At 39.4% G+C, this 26,113-nt stretch overlaps 1 long non-coding RNA gene across 1 annotated transcript in view; it reads right to left on the reverse strand.

Annotated features, from left to right (window-relative positions):
* Window positions 1-14,481: 14,481 nt before the first annotated feature.
* LOC133557566 (uncharacterized) overlaps window positions 14,482-26,113 on the reverse strand; it is a 79,055-nt gene continuing 67,423 nt past the window's right edge. Inside the window, exons 3-4 of the long non-coding RNA XR_009807795.1 lie at window positions 19,787-19,854; window positions 14,482-15,220 (exon numbers count right to left, since the gene is read on the reverse strand). This is a non-coding gene — a long non-coding RNA (uncharacterized LOC133557566). The remainder of the gene's footprint in view (window positions 15,221-19,786; window positions 19,855-26,113) is intronic.

Below are 26,113 nucleotides of genomic sequence, written 5' to 3' on the forward strand. Positions count from 1 at the left end.
TTGATAAATATTAGTTGTGAGGTGAATTATATTTATACAGCGCTTTTTCTCTAGTGACTCAAAGCGCTTTACATAGTGAAACCCAATATCTAAGATTTACATTTAAACCAGTGTGGGTGGCCCTGGGAGCAGGTGGGTAACGTGTCTTGCCCAAGGACACAACGGCAGATGGCGGAAGCGGAATCGAACCTGCAACCCTCAAGTTGCTGGCACGGCCGCTCTACCAACCGAGCTATACCGCCCCACAGTAGTTATGTCTGAGAACACCATCTCTCACAACACTCTGAAAAAGCTTCTGAAATTATAGAAATTTTAGGCAGCAACTTTCAAAATCATCAAAATACATTACTATTAGATATTGTTCTGATAGCAACAATAGAAAGTGCTCCCCCTTTGCTCAACATATGAAATAACAAGTGTGTGTAAAAATTTCAAGTGCTCCCCCTCTGGTCAACATATGTGATATTGTGTGCAATTAATTAAAAAAAATGTACATAGAGACATACTGTAATAACTAAGTACATAATGAAGATTAAAAACCAATTACAAACAACAACAACAAAATAATAAAATAAACTAAAAGCAGTCTTTTTCTCAAAATGTCGACTTTTTTCTTATAAAATTGGGGAAAACTTCTCGTATTATTTCTGTTTCTGTAATAGTGCAATATTGTAAAATTATTACTTTTTAATGGAAAATGGTGACATTTGTCATCAATTTATGACTTTTATCACAATATTGCCCAATTTTTTTGTTGTTCTTGTAAAATAGTGACATTTTCTGAATAAAATGATGACTTTTGCCATAACTTTGCGAAGTAAAAATTCCGATTATTATTATAATATTGCCAAAATTTGAAAGTTTTCTTATAAAAATGTGACTTTTGTCAAGTAAAATGATGACTCTTTTCATAAAATCCCCAAAATGTTAAGCTTTTCTTGTAAAATTGCGACTATTATTGAGTAAAATTCCATTTTTTAAACATAATATTGTACAAATGTTCAGTTTTTCTTGTAAAGTTTTGACTTGCGTTAAGTGAAATGACGACTTTTAGTATAACACTGCCAACATTCTAAGTTATTCTTGTGAAACTCCAACTCATTTTTCACAACAAGCTTTTTTTTAGCATGTCTGTATGCTAGAATCCTAATGTTAAAATACTAACAGTTAGCATGTGTCAAGTACCATGTCATACGACTCTGAAGTGTCCGGCTTTAAAATTGGCTAAAAATTTAGCATGCTAATGTTAATATGCTAACTGTTAGTCTGTATCAAGTATCAAGTTATACGGCTCTGAAGTGTTCGGCTGTGAAATTGGCTAAAGTTAGCACGTGTCAAGTATCAAGTTATGTGTTTCTAAGGGGTTCGGCTGGGAAATTGACAGAAAATGTTAGCATGCTAATGTCTGTGTTTTATGTATGTGAATTCTAGAATGCTAACAGTTAGAATTTGTACCAAGTCATATGACTCTGAAATCTCCGGCTATAAAATTGGCTAAAAAAGTTAGCATGCTAATGTTAGTATGCTAACAGTTAGCCTGTGTCAAGTACCACGTCATACAACTCTGAAGTGTTCGGCTGTTAAAAATTGTGCTTAAGTTAACATGTGTCAAGTATCAAGTAATGTGTTTCTAAGGGCTTCGGCTGTGAAATTGACTAAAAAAGTTAGCATGTTAATGTCTATGTTCACTGTATGTGAATTCTAGAATGCTAACAGTTAGCATTTGTAATGTACCAAGTTACCGAAGTTTCTGCTGTGAAATTAGCTAAGAAAAGTTAGCATGGTAACGTACGTATTTTAGAATATTAACATAAGCATGACCTTCTCCTTGTGAAATTCCAACTCATTTTTTATACCAAGCTTTTTTATATTTGCATAGTATGTATATATTATTAATGTTGTAAATACTCATCTTTATATATCTAGAATGGGTGGTCCTAAAGAGGTAGGCATTTTGCTCAGGTCTCAAGAAGGTCAGAAATACAAGAATGCGTGTATGTGTGTGTGTGTGTGTGTTCTGACTTAATGGGGACATCGCTCTGTTCACACAGTCACCTTTAAGGGAATTCGGACGGTATGGGGACCAAAAAATCAGGTCCCCTAAAGGGAGACCTTTTTAAATGCTTTTTAGGATCATGTCATATTTAATTTGAACTTTTTTTTTTTAAATGGTCCTCAGTAGTCACGTACAAATTTGTGTGAATTATGCAAAATTATTTAAATTTGGTCCCCACAAACCATATTAACTCTTTTCCCCAGGGTCCCCAGTATGTATGATCAGCACATTACTTCATCAATCCAGAGATTTAAAGACGTGTATGAGCTAACTGGGCAGTGGCCATTTTACCTCATTTTTTTAAGCCTCCACAACCTGTAGAAAGGGTGGTCCCACAAGTCATGATCCAAAACTTGGTCCCCATTCCAAATGATAACCAGTATGTGCGTGTGTTTTTGTTTGTTTGTGTGCGTGCGTGCGTGTGTGTGTGTGTGTGCGCGTGTGCGTGTGTGTGTGTGTGTGTTCTGACTTAATGGGGACATCGCTCTGTTGACACAGTCACCTTTAAGGGACTTCGGACAGTATGGGGACCAAAAATCAGGTCCCCTAAAGGGAAACCTTTGTAAATGATTTTGAGGATCATGTTATATTTAATTTGAACTTTTTTTTTTTAAATGGTCCTTAGTAGTCACATACAAATTTGTGTGAATTATGCAAAATTATTTAAATTTGGTCCCCACGAGGCATATTAACTCTTTTCCCCAGGGTCCCCAGTTTGTATGATCAGCACATTACTTCATCAATCCAGAGATTTAAAGAAGTGTATGAGCTAACTGGGCAGTGGCCATTTTAACATTTTTTTTTAGGCCTCCACAACCTGTAGAAAGGGTGGTCCCCACAAGTCCTGATCAACAACCTGGTCCCCATACCAAATGATAACCAGTATATATGTGTGTGTGTGTGTGTGTGTGTGTGTGTAGCTGCGAGGAAGTCCTTCGGCCAGTGTTTGTCAGCTGGTGAGCGGTCTCAATATAAGCTCTCTAATTGCTCAGAAAATGAGGACTAACGATGATTGCACTTGACACCAGCTGACATCATGTCGGCGGAGCAGCGCCTGGCGTGGCCCGAGCAACCCCCCCCCCCCCTCCTCCTCCTCCTTCCCACCAACCCCCCTGCCGTCCTCACTTCCCACCTTCCCCAGGATGTTCTCCCCCCCCACACTCCCGCGCCACCTCTTGTTGACCGCGGCCTTGCCCCCCAGTGACCGCCGCGTCCCGGAGTTCAATCTGCTTTGGCGTCGCTTTCTGCCACCTTTCATCCGTCAGAGCCAGCGACGTGTTGTGGGGGAGAATACGTGGCAGCAGAGTACAAAAAACACCACCAACATTTGAGTTTTATGTGGAACACTTGACATGAGGCGAGTCCGAGTCCTTCACACTGAGGGCCACGTGGCGGTCGCCCCTCTGAGGGCCGCTTGTAACCGTGAATAATTCATCAATCTAAAAGCATAGAAAGTCTCCTCATGATATTATTATACACTTGTCTATGCATTTTTAACATATATTGTAAAAAAAAAAATTAAAATTAAAATTATTTGTTTTGCAGTAAAAATCTGGGAGCTCAGTTGTCACAAACGGTGTTTTTACAGAATATTAGTGTAAATGGAACAACAGTACCATAGTTGTTTTGTTTTACAACAAAATTCTGGCAACTGAGCCAAAAAAAAAGTATATTGTTATATAATTATTATTAATTGTAAATGTTTGGATATGAAATTTGCTAAAAAAAATAAAAATAAAAAAGTTAGCATGCAAACAGTTAGCATGTGTCAAGTATCAAGTTAAATTGGCTGAAAATAATTAACATACTAGAATGCTGATGTTAGCATTACAATATTTAAAAAGTGTCAAGTACCAAGTGATATGACTATGTCATCGATGCATGTAAAATAAGTTTAAAAAAAAAAAATGTGCATGCTAATGCTAAGAGTTAGCATGTGTCAAGTATCAAATTACATGACTCTCAGGTGTTAGGCAACAAAGTTTGCTAAAAAACGTTCGCATGTTTAGAGTTAGCGTACGGCAAGTAACAAATTATATGACTCCAATGGGTATATATGCAAAAAAAAAAAAAGCCTAGCAATGCGTACGTTAGCATGTCAATATGCTAAAATTTAGCAGGTGTCAAATATCAAGTTATATGACTGAGGTGTTTGGCTGCATAATTGGCTACAAAAATTTTGCATGCTAATGTCCGTATGTTAGAACGTTAACGTTAGCATACTAGCAGTTAGCATGTGTCTAGTACCAAATGAAATTGGCTAAAATAATTAACATGCAGAATACTAACGTTAGCATGCCAACATTTAAAATGTGTCAAGTACCAAGTGATATGACTATGTCATATATACATGTAAAATAAGCTTAAAAAAATAATAATAAAAAAAAAATTGCATGCTAATGCTAAGAGTTAGCATTTGTCAAGTATCAAATTACATAACTCTCAAGTGTTCAGCAACAAAGTTTGCTAAAAAAAAAGGTTAGCATGTTAACAGTTAGTGTACGTCAAGTAACAAGTTATATGACCCCAAAGGGTATATATGCAAAAAAAAAAAAAAGCCTAGCATGCGAACGTTAGCATGTTAATATGCAAAACTTTAGCAGGTGTCAAATATCAAGTTATATGACTGAGGTGTTTGGCTGCATAATTGGCTACAAGAATTTAGCATGCTAATGTCCGAATGTTAGATCATTAACATTAGCATGCTACCTGTTAGCGTGTGTCACGTACCAAGTTATATGACTCTGAAGTGTTTGGCTGTGAAATTTTCTGAAATAGTTAGCACGCTGATGTCCATATGTTAGAATGTTAACATTAGTATGCTACCAGTTAGCCTGTGTCAAGTACCAAATTGTCTAAAAAATAGCTAGCATTCTAACTTTAGCATGTGTCAAGTATCACCTTATATGACACTCAGGTGTTTGGCTACAAAGTTTGCTAAAAAAAGGTTAGCATTTTAACAGTTAGTGTATGGCGAAGTAACAAGTTATATGACTCCAATGGGTATATATGCAAGAAAAAAAAGCCGAGCATGCGAATGTTAGCATTTTAATATGCTAAAATTTAGCAGGTGTCAAAAATCAAGTTATATGACTGTGAGGTGTTTCGCTCCATAATTGGCTACAAAAAGTTAGCATGCTAATGTCCGTATGTCAGAATGTTAACGTTAGCATGCTACCAGTTAGCATGTGTCAAGTACCAAGTGAAATTGGCTAAAAATAATTAACATGCTACAATACTAACGTTAATATGCCAACATTTAAAATGTGTCAAGTACCAAGTGATGTGATTGTCATTGATGCATGTAAAATAAGCTAAAAAAAAAAAATGCATGCCAATGCTAAGAGTTAGCATGTGTCAAGTATCAAATTACATGACTCTCAAGTGTTCGGCTACAAAGTTTGCTAAAAAAGGTTAACATGTTAACAGTAACAAGTTATATGACCCCAACGGGTATATATGCAACAACAAAAAAAGCCTAGCATGTGAACGTTAGCATGTTAATATGCTAAAATTTAGCAGGTGTCAAATATCAAGTTATATGACTGAGGTGTTTGGCTGCATAATTGGCTACAAAAATTTAGCATGCTAATGTCCGTATATTAGAATATTAACGTTAGCATGCCACCAGTTAGCATGTGTCAAGTACCAAGTTAAATTGGCTAAAATAATTAACATGCTAGAATACTAACGTTAGCATGCCAACATTTAAAATGTGTTAAGTATTAAGTGATATGACTATGTCATATATACATGTAAAATAAGCTTAAAAAAAATAATTAAAAAAATTGCATGCTAATGCTAAGAGTTAGCATGTGTCAAGTATCAAATTACATGACTCTCAGGTGTTCGGCAACAAAGTCTGCTAAAAAATGTTAGCATGTTAAGAGTTAGTGTTCGGCAAGTAACAAGTTATATAACTTCAATGGGTATATATTCCGAAAAAAATAAAAAAATAAAAGCATAGCGTGTGAATGTTAGCATGTCAATATGCTAAAATTTAGCAGGTGTCAAATATCAAGTTATATGACTGAGGTGTTTGGCTGCATAATTGGCAACAAAAAGTTAGCATGCTAATGTCCGTATGTTAGAACGTTAACGTTAGCATGCTACCAGTTAGCATGTGTCAAGTACCAAGTTAAATTGGCTAAAATAATTAACATGCTAGAATACTAACGTTAGCATGCCAACATTTAAAACGTGTCAAGTACCAAGTGATATGACTATGTCATATATACATGTAAAATAAGCTTTAAAAAATGTTTTAAAAAAATTGCATGCTAATGCTATGAGTTAGCATGTGTCAAGTATCAAATTAAATGACTCTCAGGTGTTCGGCAACAAAGTTTGCTAAAAAATGTTAGCATGTTAAGAGTTAGTGTACGGCAAGTAACAAGTTATATAATTCCAATGGGTATATATAAAAAAATAAAAAAATAAAAAGCGTAGCGTGTGAATGTTAGCATGTTAATATGCAAAAATTTAGCAGGTGTCAAAAATCAAGTTATATGGCTCTGAGGTGTTTCGCCCCATAATTGGCTACAAAAACTTAGCAGGCTATTGTCCGTATGTCAGAATGTTAATGTTAGCATGCTACCAGTTAGCATGTGTCAAGTACCAAGTTAAATTGGCTAAAATAATTAACATGCTAGAATACTAACGTTAGCATGCCAACATTTAAAATGTGTTGAGTACCAAGTGATGTGACTGTCATTGATGCATGTAAAATAAGCTAAAAAAATGTTTAGAATTTTTTTTTTGCATGCTAATGCTAAGAGTTAGCATGTGTCAAGTATCAAATTACATGACTCTCAAGTGTTCGGCTACAAAGTTTGCTAAAAAAGGTTAACATGTTAACAGTAACAAGTTATATGACCCCAAAGGGTATATATGCAACAACAACAAAAAGCCTAGCATGCGAACGTTAGCATGTTAATATGCTAAAATTTAGCAGGTGTCAAATATCAAGTTATATGACTGAGGTGTTTGGCTGCATAATTGGCTACAAAAATTGAGCATGCTAACGTCCGTATGTTAGAATATTAACGTTAGCATGCTACCTGTTAGCATGTGTCACGTACCAAGTTATATCACTCTGAAGTGTTCGGCTGTGAAATTTGCTGGAAAAGTTAGCACGCTAATGTCTATATGTTAGAATGTTAACATTAGTATGCTACCAGTTAGCCTGTGTCAAGTACCAAATTGTCTAAAAAAAATAAAAAAAGCTAGCATGCTAACTTTAGCATGTGTCAAGTATCAAGTTATATGACTCTGAGGTGTTTGACTGGGAAATTGGCTTAAAGGCCTACTGACCACGCAGTCTGATAGTTTATATATCAATGATGAAATCTTAACATTGCAACACATGCCAATACGGCCTTTTTAGTTTACTAAATTGCAATTTTAAATTTCCAGGGAAGTATCCTGTTGAAAAAGTTGCGGAATGATGACGCGTATGATGACGCGTGACGTCCCTGGTTGTAGCGGACGTGTTCTACCAGCACCGCTCACGGCTAAAAGTAGTCTGTTTTAATCGCATAATTACACAGCATTCTGGACTTCTGTGTTGCTGAATCCTTTCCAATTTGTTCAATTAATAATGAAGTAGTCAAAGAAGAAAGGTGTAGGTGGGAAGCGGTGTATTGCAGCTGCCTTTAGCAACACAAACACAGCCGGTGTTTCCTTCTTTACATCACCGAAGGTGATGCTTCAATATGGAACAGAGCGGTCAAGCGAACATGGTTCCCGACCACATGTCAACCGGCAGGTTTCGGTGAGAAAATTGTGGTAATAAGTCGTCTCTTACTGTAGACATGAGCGGAGCTTGCGTCCTCCTGCAGCTCTCTTACCTCCTCCCACCATAGACACTGGCGGTCACCACACCCGTGGCTACACCCCTCCGACTTTCAGGTACCGTATAATCTCAGTAAAACACTAGTAACACGATAATTTTACAGAATTATCCTAGTAAATGTGTCTAATAACATCTGAATCGCTCCCACTGCCCTCGCCTTTTTTTTTTTTCTAGTCCTTCACTCTCACTATCCTCATCCACAAATCTTTCATCCTCGCTCAAATATAATGGGGAAATTGCCGCTTTCTTGGTCCGAATCGCTCTTGCTGCTGGAGGCTATCATCGTAAACAATGTGAGGATGTGAGAAGCTCTACAACCCGTGACGTCACGCACACATCGTCTGCTACTTCCGGTACAGGCAAGGCTTTTTTATTAGCGACCAAAAGTTGCGAACTTTATCGTGGATGTTCTCTACTAAATCCTTTCAGCAAAAATATGGCAATATCGTGAAATGATCAAGTATGACACATAGAATGGACCTGCTATCCCCGTTTGAATAAGAAAATCTCATTTCAGTAGGCCTTTAAAAAGTTAGCATGCTAATGTCCATATGCTTAACAAGTTTAGTAAACTTGTTTACTTTTCAGTAAACATGTTTTATGGGCCAACGCTTAAAAATCACTTAGGCATCTTCAGAATGGATCTGACTATCATTTAAAAAGGTTTTCCTGTTATTTGGTCCCCACACCGTCCGAAGTACCTTAAAGGTGACTGTGTAAACAGAGCCATGTCCCCATTAAGTCAGTATTGCCAGAACACACACACACACACACACACACACACACACACACACACACACACACACACACACACACACACACACACACACACACACACACACACACACACACACACACACACACACACGTGTCAGGCTTTAACACATTTGAGGCTTTTCAGGCTCTTCTTTCACAAACCTTCAACATCTCCCACAACACACACACACACACACACACACACACACACACACACACACTTCCCGTGTCACACGTTGTTCCAGTGACATCCATGCCAGCGAGTCGCTGCCCACATCCTGTCCGCTCACATCTAGCCGGTCCCTCGTCACGGGGGGCCGGCGCGCCAACCGCAGCATCTGTCTCCCGGACAGAGACCGGATTCGGACATGACACCGGCAGCCCCGCATGGACGACAACAACTTGACTTCCGCTGCAGGCTTTGCCCACGAGCCAACATACTGAATGTTAGCATGTTAATATGCTAACATTTAGCAGGCGTCAAGTATCAAGTTATAGGAATCTGAGGTGTTGGTTGCAAAAATTGGCAGCAAAAAGTGAGCATGCTAATGTCCGTATTCTAGAATGTCAATTTTAGCATGCTACCAGTTAGCAGGTGTCACGTACCAAGTTATATGACTCTGAGTTGTTTAGCCGTGAAGTTGGCAGAAAAGGTTAGCATGCCGAGAATGTGGAAAGCGGCGTAGCATTTAAACATTTTTGACATGTCAAAAACCAAGTGTTAGCATGTTAAAAGTTAGCATGTGTCAAGTAACAATTCAAATGACTATGAAGTTTTGGCTATGAAGTTTGCTTAAAAAAAGTTAGTGCTAACAGTTAGCATGTGTCAAATACCAAGTAAAATTGGCTAAAATAATTAACATGGTAGGATGCTAATGTTAGCATGCCAACTTTAAAATGTGTCAAGGACCAAGTAATATGACTCATCTATGCATGTAAAAAAAATCTAAAAAATTAAATAAAAAAGTTAGCATGCTAATTCAAACAGTAAGCATGTGTCAAATATCAAGTTATATGATTCTCAGGTGTTCGGCTACAAAGTTAGCTAAGAAGGTTAGCGTGTTAACAGTGAAAACAGTAAGTGTACATCAAGTAACAAGTTTTATATTTATATGTATATATATTTATATGTGTATATATATATATATATATATATATATATATATATATATATATATATATATATACATATATATATATGACAACACCCTAAGAAAAGTATTCAACAAGAACAACATTAAATTGAGCTATAGCTGTATGAATAACATACAACAAATCATTTCAAATCACAACAAAGCAATTGCAATAGGACTGCCTGCCCCCAGACTGAATGACTCCGAAACCAATAAGGAATGTAACTTCCGCAGGAAACCTGATTGCCCTCTCAACGGGGGGTGCTTACAAACATCAGTCGTTTACCAAGCAAAGGTAACACGCAAGGACATTAACACATCCAACACGTACGTAGGATTAACCGAAGGAGAGTTTAAAGCCAGATGGAATAATCACAAGGCCCCCTTTAGAAACCAGACCTTGCGGAATTCTACAGAACTCAGCAAGCACATTTGGAACCTCAAAGACAATAACGTTGAATATTCAATTACATGGCAAATTCTTGCATCCAGCACACCTTATAACAGTGGTAATAAAAGATGCAACCTATGCTTGAAAGAGAAACTGTTTATTATATATCACCCAGACCTGTCATCCCTCAACAAGCGCAGTGAAATCATATCAGCATGCCGTCACAGACGGAAACACCTCCTAGGTAACACATGAGCCAATCACCACGCCCCTACGCCTGCCTGTACCTACCCACTATGTGCCCTATATAAACCATTGTATGTGAATGCTTCCATTAAAATCTCCTGACCATTGAGGGAACCCCTCATGAAACAGTTCTGTAGAGATGAAGTAGTCTTGGGATTTTTCCCACACATACATATTGCGCTCTACCACGGTATCGAGCACTATTCTCTGGATAATCCAATTAATACATATATATATATATGTATATAAAACCTAGCATGCAAATGTTAGCATTTTGCTAACATTTAGTCGGTGTCAATTATCAAATCATATGACTCTGAGGTGTTTTGGCCTTCATGTCGCTTCCCATCCTACACAGTGGAGTTTTACAAGCCTTTTGATTGGTAAGATCAAGGACAGCTTTTGTCTGCTCACCAGGAACTCATAGAAACACAAAGTTTAGGGATAACTTACATACAATTATTCTGACACTTACCTCTCAAAATACCATCATTGACGTCACCACATGACCATTGCTGGAGAAATACTATACAGAAACACATTTACTGTCCATTGAATCACATTAACAGTGTGCAAAACAATTTTTTTTCTGGCGCATTTAAAAATCAATAAACCCGCATCGGCAATTAAAATATATCTTATATAGTACTGTCAGAATTAAAATTGCAAAAAACATATTAAACGTGAAAAAAAATAAAGAAATAGAATATTTGATCTCAATCTGTAGAATCCATTCAAGCTTCCGGGGGTTGGCCGACACGGTCTGACAAGATGTAGTTTTTCTTGAAATATCCTTCTTGAAAATGGCCGTGCTAATATATGTGTTGTCTTGTCTAATCATAAAAGATGCAGACGAGGCGTGTTGGCGGAGTTCTCAAAGTTTACTCCACAGCGTGCTCATCAAACACATCCCGCTGCATGTCTACATCCGACCTAAACCACTGCACATGCTCTTCACTGCTGTGGCATGCTGGGTAATGGAGTTCTTATGTTACCTTGCTCATAACATCACTACACATATCTGCCACCTAATCAAGGTTTTGTTCTCCTTCTTTGTGGGTAAACACTTCCTGATAAATTGAAACGTGTGATTGGATGCTCACTTTGGAATGACATTTGAGTATCCAATCACAGTCTCGTTAACATCTGGCTCCTGTCAACAACTTGCGATCTGATTGGCTATCGCAACTGTTTCTCAACTCTATGGGTTTTCACATCCATCCGCTAACAATCCCGGTGAATATCCAATCACAGGACGCGTAAATGTCACGTTCAACGTGAAGCCATCTAGAAGGCCTTACTGACAACAACTTGTGATCTGATTGGCTATGGCTACTGTCTATCAAATGTATGTGTCCGTTCACTGACAGTGCACGGACTCCCGCATTGTTGATTCTGAAGGTCTCTGGAAGATTTGGTACAGCATGGCAACATAAGCTAGCTGAATTCTGATTGGATAAAAAGCTGGAAGGAGCATAATATGACATGGTAAGAAAATGAATACTTTGAACGTACATAAAAAATACTTTTATTTTTAATTATGATCATGTTTTCTGGTTATGTTAGGCCAGCGAGGCCTTCTCAGATGGCCCTGACAGGCAAATAAGATTTTTGTGTCAAAATGCGTCCCCTTGGAGGTTTTTCTCTCCGGCAGGTTCAGAAGAAGTTGCCAAATGCAGACCGGTGGTTTCCAGGTGAGGACTTGGACCTGGACCCTCAGAGACCCTGGTCCTGGTGTACATGCTGACACCAGTTCAAAGTTGTATTGCGCAGTGAAGTTATGGTGCTTTCAGTGAGGATGAAGATGATGATGAAGACAATGAAGATGATGAAGGCGATGATGAAGAAAATGAAGCCGACGATAAAAACAATGAAGACGATGTAGATGATAATGAAGATGATGAAGCAGATGAAGATGATAATGACGATGAGGAAGATGAATAAGATGATGATGAAGACGTTGGTAAAGAAGATGAAGAAAATGAAGACGAAGATGATGATGAAGAAGATGAAAATGATGAAGACGATGAGGAAGACGATGAAGACGATGATGAAGATGATGAAGACAATAAAGACAATGAAGATGATGATAAAGATGATGAAGACGAAAATGATGATGATGATGAGGAAGACGATAAAGATGATGATGAAGACGATGATGAAGACGATGAAGATGATGATAAAGATGATGAAGACGAAAATGATGATGATGGTGAAGAAGATGGAAAGACGATGATGAAGACGATGATGAAGACGATAAAGACGATGATGAAGACAATGAAGATGATGAAGATGCTAAGAAGATGAAGATGATGATAAAGAAGATGAAGACGATAAAGACGTAGATGATGATAACGGAGAGGAAGACGATGAAGACGATGATAAAGACATTGAAGACGATGAAGATGATGATGAAGACGAAGGTGATGATGAAGATGATGAAGATGATAATGAAGACGATAATGAAGATGATGAATGATAAATGGGTTGTACTTGTATAGCGCTTTTCTACCTTCAAGGTACTCAAAGCGCTTTGACACTACTTCCACATTTACCCATTCACACACACATTCACACACTGATGGAGGGAGCTGCCATGCAAGGCGCCAACCAGCACCCATCAGGAGCAAGGGTGAAGTGTCTTGCTCAGGACACAACGGACGTGACGAGGTTGGTACTAGGTGGGATTTGAACCAGGGACCCTCGGGTTGCGCACGGCCACTCTGCCACTGCGCCACGCCGTGACAATTAAGTGAAGTGAATTATATTTATATAGCGCTTTTCTCTAATGACTCAAAGCGCTTTACATAGTGAAACCCAATATCTAAATTACATTTAAACCAGTGTGGGTGGCACTGGGAGCAGGTGGGTAAAGTGCCTTGCCCAAGGACACAACGGCAGTGACTAGAATGGCGGAAGCGGGAATCGAAAATGCAACCCTCAAGTTGCTGGCACGGCCACTCTACCAACCGAGCTATGCCGCCCCAGACAATTAAGACAATTAAGACGATGAAGATGATGATAAAGATGATGAAGACGACGATAATGATGAAGAAGACGATAAAGACGATGAAGATGATAATGAAAAAAATGAAGATGATGATAAAGATGATGAAGTCAAAAATAATGATGATGAAGTAGATGAAGATGATAACGACGATGTAGAAGGAGATGATGAAGACAATGAAGATGATGAAGAAGAAGATAAAGTTCAAGACGATAAAGACGAAGATGATGAAGTAGATGAAAATGACGAAGACGATGATGAAGATGATGATAAAGACGAAGATGACGATGAAGTAGATGAAGATGATGATGATGATGAAGAAGACGATGAAGACAATGAAGACAATGAAGCTGATGACGATGAAGACAGTGATGAAGACGATGATGAAGACGACGAAGATGATGATGATTAGGAAGATGATGAAAACGATAATAAAGGTAATGAAGGCAACGAAGATGATGAAGATGACAAAGACGATGAAGACGACAAAGACGATGGAAAAGATGAAGATGATGAAGACGATGAAGATAATGAATACGACGAAGACGATGAAAATGATGGTTTAAGACGATGAAGACGACGATGAAGTCGATGAAAATGATGAAGACAATGAAGATGACGAAGACGATGAAGACGACGAAGACAATGAAAATGATGATTTGGCGCAGTGGCAGAGTGGCCGTGGACGGCGTGGTGCAGTGGAAGAGAGGCCGTGCGCAACCCGAGGGTCCCTGGTTCAATCCCCACCTAGTACCAACTTCGTCACGTCCGTTGTGTCCTTGAGCAAAACACTTCACCCTTGCTCCTGATGGGTGCTGGTTAGCGCCTTGCATGGCAGCTCCCTCCATCAGTGTGTTAATGTGTGTGTGAATGTGGAAGTAGTGTCAAAGCACTTTGAGTACCTTGAAGGTAGAAAAACGCTATACAAGTACAACCCATTTATTTATTTATTTAAGACGATGAAGATGATGAAGACGACGATAAAGATGATGCAGACGATGAAGATGATGATTTTAGACGAAGACGACAATGAGGATGATGAAGACGACGAAGACTATGAAGATGAGGAAGTCAACAAAGTTGAGACGATGGAGACGATGTTAAAGACAATGAACATGACGATGAAGATGATGCAGATGATAAAGATAATGAAGATGACGATGAAGATGATGAAGATGAGGAGGTTAACAACACAGAGACCCCCCCATCACATGTATAAATACCCCCTTACCCCCAGGGGCTCAACCCAGCAAGACTCTTTGTGCCCCCCCTCCCCCCTCTGTACTCCTTGTCCAGATCCTTCATCTCCCCCCCCCCCCTCCCCCCATGGTCTAATTAGGGTGTGGGGCCTGGTGAGGACCAGGGCCGGGGGGCAGGGCAGGATACACAAGCTGATTGTATGCGACGTAACAAGTCAATGCCAAGGGGACAGATGCTAATTTTAATTAATTAAATGTAAGGGTCAGCTTGTGACGGGGGGGTGAGGGGGGTGGGGGTCTTGGACCTGCCAGACCCCGATCCCTCTGATGGTGCTGATGTGGTCCGGAGGTGGCGCTTCATCACTTGACAACATGTTCATCGTACTGGCGAGATGATTGATGTTGCAGAAAATGGATCCGCCCCTTTGGCTGCAGAATATGATGCTGGGTGTCCGTGGCAACGCTTCAGGTCCAGCTGGGTCCAGGCCGCCCAAGTGAGGGATGCGAACCAGGTGGCAAGCACGGGGGCAGGTAGGTGGCAAGCACGGGCGCAGGTAGGGACGCCATGGATGGAAGGACTTTTTGCAAAACGAAAAAGTGTAAAATATAAATGAAAGATGCTCCACATACATTTGTGTGAAAACATTTGTTAAAGAAGGCAACTGTGTGAAAGGAGATTAGTCTGTGTGGCAGTGTTTACAAGATGGCCGACAACCTTAGTGATGGCTGAAACCACACTGAAGCATCGAAACATTATGAAACTCAAGGAGCGATACTGTGGCCCATTGTAGTGTCACTATCATAAAGTGTAGTGTCACTGTCATAAAGTGTAATGTTACTATTATAAAGTGTAGTGTCACTATCATAAGGTGTAATGTCACTATCATAAAGTGTAATGTTACTATTGTAAAGTGTAGTGTCACTATTATAAAGTGTAGTGTCACTATTATAAAGTGTAATGTCACCATTATGAAGTGTAATGTCACTATTATAAAGTGTAGTGTCACTATCATAAAGTGTAATGTCACTAATATAAAGTGTAATGTCACTATCAAAAAGTTTAATGCAACTATCATAAAGTGTAATGTCACTATCATAAAGTGTAATGTCACTATTATAAAGTGTAGTGTCACTATCACAAAGTGTAGTGTCACTATCACAAAGTGTAATGTCACTATCACAAAGTGTAGTGTCACTATCATAAAGTGTAATGTCACTAGCATAAAGTGTAGTGTCACTATCATAAAGTGTAATGTCACTATCATAAAGTGTAATGTCACTATTATACAGTGTAGTGTCATTATCATAAAGTGTAATGTCACTATTATAAAGTTTAGAGTCATTTTCATAAAGTGTAATGTCACTATCATAAAGTGTAATGTCACTATTATAAAGTGTAGTGTCATTATCATGAAGTGTAATGTCACTATTATAAAGTGTAGTGTCATTATCATAAAGTGTAATGTCACTATTATAAAGTGTAGAGTCGTTATCATAAATTGTAGTGTCACTATCATTAACTGTAATGTCACTATCACAAAGTGTAATGTCACTATTATAAAGTGTAGTGTCATTATCGTTAATTGTAATGTCACTATTATAAAATGTAGAGTCATTTTCATAAAGTGTAATGTCACTATCATAAAGTGTAATGTCCCAATTATTAAGTGTAGTGTCACTATCATAAAGTGTAATATTACTATTATAAAGTGTAGTGTCGCTATTATAAAGTGTAGTGTCACTATCATAAAGTGTAATGTCACTATTATAAAGTCTGGTGTCACTACTATAAAGTGTAGTGTCACTATCATAAAGTGTAATGTCCCTATTATAAAGTGTAGTGTCACTATCATAAAGTGTAATGTCACTATCACAAAGTGTAGTGTCACTATCATAAAGTGTAATGTCACTAGCATAAAGTGTAGTGTCACTATCATAAAGTGTAATGTCACTATTATAAAGTGTAGTGTCATTATCATAAAGTGTAATCTCATTATTATAAAGTGTAGAGTCATTATCATAAATTGTAGTGTCACTATCATGAATTGTAATGTCACTATTATTAAGTGTAGTGTCACTATCATAAAGTGTAATGTCACTATTATAAAGTGTAAAGTCATTTTCATAAAGTGTAATATCACTATCATAAAGTGTAATGTCACTATTATAAAGTGTAGTGTCATTATCATAAAGTGTAATGTCACTATTATAAAGTGTAGAGTCATTATCATAAATTGTAGTGTCACTATCATGAAGTGTAATGTCACTATCATAAAGTGTAGTGTCACTATCAAAAAGTGTAATGTCACTATTATAAAGTGTAGTGTCATTATCGTTAAGGGTAATGTCACTATTATAAAGTGTAGAGTCATTTTCATAAAGTGTAATGTCACTATCATAAAGTGTAATGTCACTATTATAAAGTGTAGTGTCACTATCATAAAGTGTAATGTTACTATTTTAAAGTGTAGTGTCACTATTATAAAGTGTGGTGTCACTATCATAAAGTGTAATTTCACTATTATAAAGTTTGGTGTCACTATTATAAAATGTAGTGTCACTATCATAAAGTGTAATGTCACTATTATAAAATGTAGTGTCACTATCATAAAATGTAATGTCACTATCATAAAGTGTAGTGTCACTGTCAAAAAGGGTAATGTCACTATTATAAAGTGTAGTGTCATTAACATAAAGTGTAAAATCACTATAATAAAGTGGAGAGTCATTTTCATAAAGTGTATTGTCACTATCATGAAGTGTAATGTCACTATCATAAAGTGTAGTGTCACTATCAAAAAGTGTAATGTCACTATTATAAAGTGTAGTGTCATCATCATAAAGTGTAATGTCACTATTATAAAGTGTAGAGTCATTTTTATAAAGTGTATTGTCGCTATCATAAAGTGTAATGTCACTATTATAACGTGTAGTGTCACTATCATGAAGTGTAATGTCACTATCATAAAGTGTAATGTCACTATCATAAAGTGTAGTGTCATTATCATAAAGTGTAATGTCACTATTATAAAGTGTAGTGTCACTATCATAAAGTGTAATGTCACTGTTATAAAGTGTAGAGTCATTATCATAAAGTGTAGTGTCACTATCATGAATTGTAATGTCACTATTATTAAGTGTAGTGTCACTATCATGAAGTGTAATGTCACTATTATAACGTGTAGTGTCACTATCATAAAGTGTAGTGTCATTATCATAAAGTGTAATGTCACTATCATAAGGTTTAATGCCACTATTAGAAAGTGTAGTGTCACTATCATAAAGTGTTATGTCACTATTATTAGTGCAGGGTCACTATCATAAAGTGCCTTTATCATACCTTGTATCCTACCTTGTATCGTCCTCTATCGTATCTTGTATAAGCATTTATCCAATCTAGTATTGTCCTTCATCCTACCTTGTATCGTCCTCTATCGTACCTTATATCATTATCATCCTTTATCTTATCTTGTACAGTCCTTTATCCTACCTTGTATTGTACCTAGTATCGTGCTTTATCGTACCTTGTATCATCCTTTATCATACCTTGTATCTTACATAGTATCCTACCTTGTATCCTACCTTGTATCGTCCTTTACCGTACCTTGTATCATCCTCTATCGTACCTTGTATTGTCCTTGATCCTACCTAGTATCTGACCTTGTGCCATGCTTTATCGTACCTTGTATCATCCTTTATCTTACCTTGTATCCCGCCTTTATCGTACCTTGTATCATCCTTTATCGTACCTTGTATCGTCTTTTATCGTACCTTGTACAGTCCTTTATCCTACCTTGCACCGTATCTAGTATCTTACCTTATATCGTGCTTTATCGCACCTTGTATCATCCTTTATCCTACCTTGCATCGTCCTTTATCATACCTTGCATCCTACCTTGTATCCTACCTGGTATCTTACCTAGTATCGTACCTTGTATCGTCCTTTATCGTACCTTGTATCGTGCTCTATCGTGCTCTATCGTACCTTGTACCGTCCTTTAACATACCTTGTATCCTACCTATTATCTAATCTTGTATCATCCTTTATCATACCTTGTTACCTACCTTGTATCATCCTTTATCATACCTTTTATCGTCCTCTATCGTACCTTGCATCATCCTTTATCCTACCTTGTACCGCCCTTTATCATACCTTGTATCCTACCATTATCGTACCTTGTATAGTCCTCTATCGTACCTTGTATCGTACCTTGTACCGTCCTTTATCCTACCTTGTATCCTACCATTATCGTACCTTGTATAGTCCTTTATCGTACCTTGTATCGTCCTTTATCATACCTTGTACAGTCCTTTATTCTACCTAGGATTGTACCTTGTATCTTACCTTGTTTCATCCTTTATCCTACTTTGTATCCTACCTGGTATCTAACCTTGTATCCACCTTTTATCGTCCTTTATCCTACCTTGTATCTTACCTTGTATCGTCCTCTATCGTACTTTGTATCGTACCTTGTACCGTCCTTTAGCCTACCTAGTATCCTACCTTATATCTTACCCTTTATCGTCCTCTATCGTACCTTGTATCGTATCTTGCACCGTCCTTTAACCTACCTAGTATCTTACCTTGTATCCTACCTTGTATCGTCCTTTATCGTACCTTGTATTGCCCTCTATCGTACCTTGTATCGTATTTTGTACCGTCCTTTATCCTACCTAGTATCTTACCTTGTATCCTACCTTGTATCGTCCTTTATCGTACCTTGTATTGTCCTCTATCATACCTTGTATCGTATCTTGTACCGTCCTTTATCCTACCTTGTATCCTACCTAGTATCTTACCTTGTATCCTACCTGGTACCATCCTTTATCCTACTTTGTATCCTACCTAGTATCTTACCTTGTATCCTACCTTGTACCGTCCTTTATCCTACCTTGTATCCTACCTTATATCTTACCCTTTATCGTCCTTTATCATACCTTGTATTGTCCTCTATCGTACCTTGTATCGTATCTTGTACCGTCCTTTATCCTACCTTGTATCATACCTAGTATCTTACCTTGTATCCTACCTTGTATCGTCCTCTATCGTACCTTGTATCGTATCTTGTACCGTCCTTTATCCTACCTTGTATCCTACCTAGTGTCTTACCCTACATCCTACTTTGTATCGTCCTTTATCGTACCTGGTATCGTCAGCTGAGTGCTGGCTTCAAACCTGTGACCTTCCAGCAGACGGCCCTCACAGATTGACCTGTAAAAAAGTGACGCTTCAACAAAGTGCGACATATTTTCTTAATATTCAGCACCCCTCCCCCGCCCTCCACCTCCACCTCCACCGTGTCCCCGCCCCCCTGACCTAGTTTGGGCCCCTGATCCCGACAGGAAGACCAGACCCTAGAGGGGGCACGGTGTCAGCCCGCTGCCATGTCACGTGTGCACAAAGGGGGCAGCCGGTGTCACTTCAGCTTTTCCAGACGTTGTGTTTTTGTCCTGGTGGGAGGGGTCACTGCCCAGAAACCCCAACATCTTTACCGGTTATTGATGAGGGAGAAACCACACGTATGCACACATTATAGAACCTTTGTGGAACGTCACCTCAGTCTGTATGTTTGTTACGTTTGAATTTGAGAATCGATTACCAATCAAATTGAATCCAAAGAGTCACAGTCCTACTTGTTATGCTTTAGGCTGTGAGCTAAAAATGAAGTTATGATCCTCCCCACCACTAGTTGGCGTAGTGTCCCCTCGAAGATGGAACCAAAAATCCCGTCTTGCTCGCTGGTGTTAGCTTGCAGCGAGAGATGGACTCAATTTTGTTTTTCCAAACAAAGAAGAGATTGAGTGTGAAGGGACAGTGCTGAGAAGAAAAAGTGGACCATGTTTGTGGAATTAAAGAAAGCGATCATCCAAAAAATGTGACAGCTAAATTGGCGGAGCATAACACTGCGAGTCGGCACCGTACTGAACCTGAATGAGTTCACGACGCAAGCTAAGGTTAACGTTATCCAACCATTTATCCATAAAAGTATGGAGAAGCTGCTGATGGTGTGTTTGACTGGAAGGAAATATGGTAACTACTTCATAAAGCTATTGTACTTTCTATAGTACATCCTACAGTATTATAATGTCCATCCATCCATCCATTTCCTACCGCTTATTCCCTACGGGGTCGCTGGAGCCAATCCCAGTTATAATCGGGCGGAGGGCGGGATACACCCTGGACAAGTCGCCCCTCAACCTACAGTATTGTACTGTTTTAATAAAGTATTTGACACTTAAAAGTTTGTTTGAAGGGATTTGAATTCATTTCAATGGGCGACGCTTATTCGAAATACGAGTTAGGGACAAACTGGATTTGGATGGATTGATGGACTATTTGAAAGTACAAGCTACGGTCACAGGACTTATCAAATTTGTAGAACCAGGTACCGCTGTACTTCAAACACAGTTTGACAAGAACCGAATAAAACCTTCCTTTTCACATCAAGAAAGAACCATTCACATACTTTTGAGTGTTATTATATATATATATATATATATATATATATATATATATTTATTTAAAAAAAAGTCATATCTTGTTTTATTGTCATCACATTATCATTTGCAAGAGTGACATTAGGTTGCAATTGCAGTTGCTATTCGGAGACACTAGATGGCAGTAGTGTGCAGGTTATGGTTTGTTGGCTGGTCAGTTCAGTCTTTGCCGAATCCAATTTTTTCGTCGCGCCCTAAAAAGTGTTAACACTGTAAGTATTGTACTTATCACGCACCATCTTAGTTGTAGTTTTCATGAGCACATTTGGAGGATGTTGAAATTGCTAATGCTAATCAATAGCATGTTAATAGCAAAGCCAATGTATAAAACTAGTGAGGTTGGCACATTGTGTAAATGGTAAATAAAAACAGAATACAATGATTTGTAAATCCTTTTCAACCTATATTTAATTGAATAGATTGCAAACACAAGATATTTGATGCTACAACTGGAAAACTTTATTATTTTTTGCAAATATTAGCTCATTTGGAATTTGATGCCTGCAGTATGTTTCAAAAAAGCTGGCACAAGTGGCAAAAAAGACTGAGAAAAGTTGAGGAATGGTCATCAAACACTTATTTGGAACATCCCACAGGTGAACAGGCTAATTGGGAACAGGTGGGTGCCATGATTGGGTATAAAAGCCGCTTCCATGAAATGCTTAGTCATTCACAAACAAGGACGGGGCGAGGGTCACCACTTTGTGAACAAATGCGTGAGCAAAATGTCCAAGTTTAAGAACAACATTTCTTAACCAGCTATTGCAAGGAATTTAGGGATTTCACGATCTATGGTCCGTAATATCATCAAAAGTTTTAGAGAAACTGGAGAAATCACTGCACGTAAGCGATGATATTACGGACCTTGGATCCCGCAAGCAGTAACGCATCAAAAAGTGACATCAGCGTGTAAAGGATATCACCACATGGGATCAGGAACACTTCAGAAGAACTATAACATGTTACTAACATCAAAACTCTGACCTGTTAACAACATAACAAGTTAATAATATCAAAGCAAAAACATGTCAATAGCATAAACAAATGCGTGAGCAAATTGTCCAACAGTTTAAGAACAACATTTGTCAACCAGCTATTACAAGGAATTTAGTGATTTCACTATCTACGGTCCATCAAAAGGTTATGAGAATCATGAAAAATCACTGCGCGTAACATTGAATGCCTGTGACCTTGGATCCCTCAGGCGGTATTGCGTCAGAAACCAACATCAGTGTGTAAAGGATATCACCACATGGCTCAGGAAGACTTAAGAAAACCACTACCAGTAACTACAGTTCATTGCTACATCTGTAAGTGCAAGTTAAAACTCTACTATGCAAAGCCAAAGCCATTTATCAACAACACCCAGAAACGCAGCCGGCTTCGCTGGGCCCGAGCTCATCTAAGATGGACTGATGCAAATTGTAAAAGTGTTCTGTGGTCTGGCAAGTCGACGTTTCAAATTGTTTTTGGAAACTGTGTACGCCGTGTCCTCCGGACCAAAGAGGAAAAGAACCATCCGGATTGTACTAGGCGCAAAGTTGAAAAGCCAGCATCTATAATGGTATTATGGGGGTGTATTAGTGCCCAAGGCATGGGTAACTTACACGCCTGTGAAGGCACCATTAATGCTGAAAGGCACATACAGGTTTTGGAGCAACAAATGTTGTCATCCAAGCAACGTCTTTTTCATGGATGCCCCTGCTTATTTCAGCAAGACAATGCAAAGACATGTGTGACAACAGCGTGGCTTCATAGTAAAAGAGTGCGGGTACTAGACTGGCCTGCCTGTAGTCCAGACCTGTTTTTTTTTTTTTTTCATATATTAGCGTCAAGTTAGCACATTTTTGGAAAAGTGTACTTTGCTTACATTTGAAAGGTTTTTTTTTTTTTAGTCCATTGCCTTGTCGGCATTAAAAACGGCAACATTACCTAGAGGTGGTTTGGCTGTGTCGGCTCTCAGTGCTGCTGGAGTGATCGCCAAGTGCCGAAGTGTGAATAGCTGTAGAGTTGACCCAGGTATTGTTGGGTTTTATGTGAATCGGGGCCCCACCGGGGTTCTGTCGCTGCCAATAAAAAGGGGCTGAATTCGGTACCCATCCCTGATAAAAATATTTTTAGTTAACATTTGACATCAAATGTATGTTTTTTGAATACTCAGTATTAGCCGATATAAGACCTAAAGTTTTATAACATTTTATAACACTTTATGGATTGTAAGGTTTCTGAAATATGGTCAACATTTAAATAAAAAAACAATTCTGGGCTCCTTCACGTCGATTATAGTTGAGACATTTTTCAAGATAATTTCTTCCTGCATGTTACAGAAAGTATGAGAATGTGTGAGCTGCTGCCTGCCCTCCTTTATTTGTAATAATCAGCTGATATTTGTCAAGATCCATCCATCCATCCTTACCTTTTCTACCGCTTATTCTCTTTGGGGTCACGGGGGGCGCTGGTGCCTATCTCAGCTACAATCCGGCGGAAGGCGGAGTACACTCTGGACAAGTCTCCACCTCATCGCAGGGCCTATTTGTCAAGATATCGACACAAAATGTAGCATTTTTTTTTTCACGCCCGTCCCCCTCCGACACGTTTTTATTTGATTGATCATGAAACTCGTGGCGCTCCTTTAATGAGCCCGCGCTCCGAGTGTTGCGGGCGGAGGCACGTTGAGCGACTTCATCGCGGCGGCAGCCAAAGCAAAACAAAACGGGAAAACGCTAGGGAAGAAGGACAAAAACTGGATTTCCCGGCAAAAAAAAAAATTGAAGTTTTGACGTTTAAGCAGAAGAGACGTAATGTAGGCGACCACCACTGCAGTGTATATATTTTTTTATTTTGTTGAAGGCTGATACGGATTAAAAAGGATGATACCAACGTAGTTATAAATGCCAAATATGGGCACCGTTGATGCCGGAATGTAAACCTGTCTTTAATCGTTAGCCTAGCATGCTAATATCTGGCTTTGTTCACAAAAAGATGGGTTGAGTTAGAAGCGGAAAGTTTGTTGGAATACTTTGTCCTGATCTCCTCGCCGGTCGATGACTCAGAGTCACGCCGGCGTTTTAGCGGGGTGTCCTTGATGAGGGCCGGCACAAATTAGCGACTATCTTTGCCGTCGCCCGCGCCGACTCGTTCACAGCAGGACAGCGAGCGCCGCTCCTGGCAGGAAGTTAGCCCGGGACCCGGCATCATCGGCGGGCACGCTGGGCCGGCGCCGGCGGTCAGCAGCCATCACGCACGGCGGCCTAATGCCGCTGATGAGAGAGAGGCCGCCTCGTGGGCCCCGGCGGCCTCGGGGGGGAATGGCCACTCAGCGTCAGGTTAACCTGAGCTGACAAGACGGGCCGCCGTGGCGCACACACATGTGGCCGTTAAGGAAGCCAGCACGCCGCCATTTAAAACACACGCAGGCAGGACTCATTGATTATTGATCAGTTGATCAGAATCTTTGCAAATATTTAAATAACTAAAATAATTAATATAATAATATGATAATATACCCGTGTGGGCCCTTTTTTTTTTTTTTTTTTTTTACAAATATTTAAATGAGTAAAATAAATAATACAATAATATACTTTTATGGCCCCTTATCTTTGCAAATATTTAAATTACAAAATAAATCATATAATAATATACCTGTGTGTCCCCTTATCTTTAAAAATATTTAAACAACTAAAATAGATAATCTAATAATATAGCTGTGTGGGCCCTTATTTTTTACAAATATTTAAATTACTAAAATAAATAATATAATAACACTCCTGTGTGGCCCCTTATCTTTAGAAATATTTAAACGACTAAAATAAATAATATAATAATACACCTGTGTGGGCCCTTATTTTTTACAAATATTTAAATTATCCATCCATCCATTCATCCATCCATCCATCCATTTTCTTCTGCTTATCCGAGGTTGGGTGACGGGGGCAACAGCCGAAGCAGGGAAACCCAGACTTCTCTCTCCCCAGCCACTTCGTCCAGCTCTTCCCGGGGGATGCCGAGGCGTTCCCAGGCCAGCCGGGAGACATAGTCTTCCCAACGTGTCCTGGGTCTTCCCCGTGGCCTCCTACCGGTTGGACGTGCCCTAAACACCTCCCCAGGGAGGCGTTCGGGTGGCATCCTGACCAGATGCCCGAACCACCTCATCTGGCTCCTCTCGATGTGAAGGAGCAGCGACTTTACTTTGAGTTCCTCCCGGATGGCAGAGCTTCTCACCCTATCTCTAAGGGAGAGCCCCGCCACACGGCGGAGGAAACTCACTTCGGCCGCTTGTACCCGTGATCTCATCCTTTCGGTCATGACCCAAAACTCATGACCATAGGTGAGGATGGGAACGTAGATCGACCGGTAAATTGAGAGCTTTGCCTTCCGGCTCAGCTCCTTCTTCACCACAACGGATCGGTACAACTGAAGACGCCGCACCGATCCACCTGTCGATCTCACGATCCACTCTTCACCCACTCGTGAACAAAACTTCTTGGTACTTGAACTCCTCCACTTGGGGCAGGGTCTCCTCCCCAACCCGGAGATGGCATTCCACCCTTTTCCGGGCGAGAACCATGGACTCGGACTTAGACGTGCTGATTCTCATTCCAGTCGCTTCACACTCGGCTGCGAACCGATCCAGCGAGAGCTGAAGATCCCGGTCAGATGAAGCCATCAGGACCACATCACCTGCAAAAAGCAGAGACCTAATCCTGCGGTCACCAAACCGGAACCCCTCAACGCCTTGACTGCGCCTAGAAATTCTGTCCATAAAAGTTATGAACAGAATCGGTGACAAAGGACAGCCTTGGCGGAGTCCAACCCTCACTGGAAATGTGTTCGACTTACTGCCGGCAATGCGGACCAAGCTCTGGCACTGATCGTACAGGGAGCGGACCGCCACAATAAGACAGTCCGATACCCCATACTCTCTGAGCACTCCCCACAGGACTTCCCGAGGGACACGGTCGAATGCCTTCTCC

This window comes from Nerophis ophidion, linkage group LG08 (assembly GCF_033978795.1).
Source record: "Nerophis ophidion isolate RoL-2023_Sa linkage group LG08, RoL_Noph_v1.0, whole genome shotgun sequence".
NCBI lineage: Eukaryota > Metazoa > Chordata > Actinopteri > Syngnathiformes > Syngnathidae > Nerophis > Nerophis ophidion.